This window comes from Ursus arctos, unplaced genomic scaffold (genome assembly GCF_023065955.2).
Source record: "Ursus arctos isolate Adak ecotype North America unplaced genomic scaffold, UrsArc2.0 scaffold_10, whole genome shotgun sequence".
Lineage (NCBI taxonomy): Eukaryota > Metazoa > Chordata > Mammalia > Carnivora > Ursidae > Ursus > Ursus arctos.
Genome location: NW_026622764.1, coordinates 45,577,449 through 45,578,584, shown reverse-complemented (window position 1 = coordinate 45,578,584; position 1,136 = coordinate 45,577,449). Strand labels below are relative to the sequence as shown.

General features: G+C 40.2%; 1 pseudogene; it reads right to left on the bottom strand.

The window, feature by feature from the left end:
• Positions 1 to 592: 592 nt before the first annotated feature.
• Positions 593 to 935, bottom strand: LOC123000731 (mth938 domain-containing protein-like; annotated as a pseudogene).
• Positions 936 to 1,136: the final 201 nt, after the last annotated feature.

The following is a 1,136-nucleotide window of genomic DNA, read 5'->3' as shown; positions in this document are numbered from 1 at the left end:
CATAGAAAAATGAAAGTATGGGGTGCCTGGGTGGCTCAGTGGGTTAAATACCAGGCTCTTGATTTTGGCTCAGGTCATGATCTCAGGGTGGTGAGATCCAGCACTGGATTGGGCTCCATGTTCAGCATGGAGTCTGCTTGTCCCTCTCCCTCCCCCTCTGCACCCCAACCCCGCTCACACTATCTCTTGCACACACTCTCTTTCTCTCTCTCTCTTTCTCACTGTCTCTCTAAAATAAATAATCTTTAAAAAAAAAAGAAAAATGAAAGAAGAAAGAAAATAGAAGTAATCACATTGCTAGAATAAAAGGAATCCATATAAGGAAATGTGAGAGAATCTGCCTAGAATTCAAGCTAAAGAGACACAGAAGGATTTGGAATAAATGAGTGACATATTTCTAATTATGAGTTAAAGATACAAAAGCCATTCTTTTACTCTGTTTCTTTAAAAAAGAGCATATTTTCCAGGTTTCATTTAATAGCAGGAATATTTTAAAACATTTAAGTCAACTATGTAAAAACTAAAAAATCATTCTTTATATAGCTTTATTATTTTTTTTATCATTGCTTAGCAGTTTTACTCTAAGTCCCCATCAGCAGGTGGAATGGAAGACCCCTCCCATGCTGATGCCCTTGAATGACTGCTCTGTCTGCAGGACCCGCACATCAATGCCTTGTTTCTCCAGGCACTTTGCAGTTGTTGGAGGCACCTTCAAGGCCTCACTCATCCCTCAGCCAATCACAAGGGTCTGCATGCCCTTCTTGACAACTTCCTCCACATCTGCAGGCTGCATATAAGGAGAATGCTCAGTTCCTATATCTCTCCAATCCCAAGCCCCACTTCCCCCTGGCCACACTTTGCAGTACTGACGGTTTTTGTAGAGCCTTGTACTTTCATTTGCCCCCATACAGGGAAGCAATTTTAGGGGAGGACATGAAGAGCTTAACTGAACTGCAATGCCCTCTCTTTACAGGAGTTGAGATTCCAAAGGGCTCTGCGGTTTACCTCTCTTTATATAGCTTTAAAAAGAACTTGCCTACCCATAATACATACACTGATAACAACATGAAATAAATCAACTACCTTACTGAACAACCAAAATAAGCTTTTCATTTCATTTTGTTTAAATAACAAAT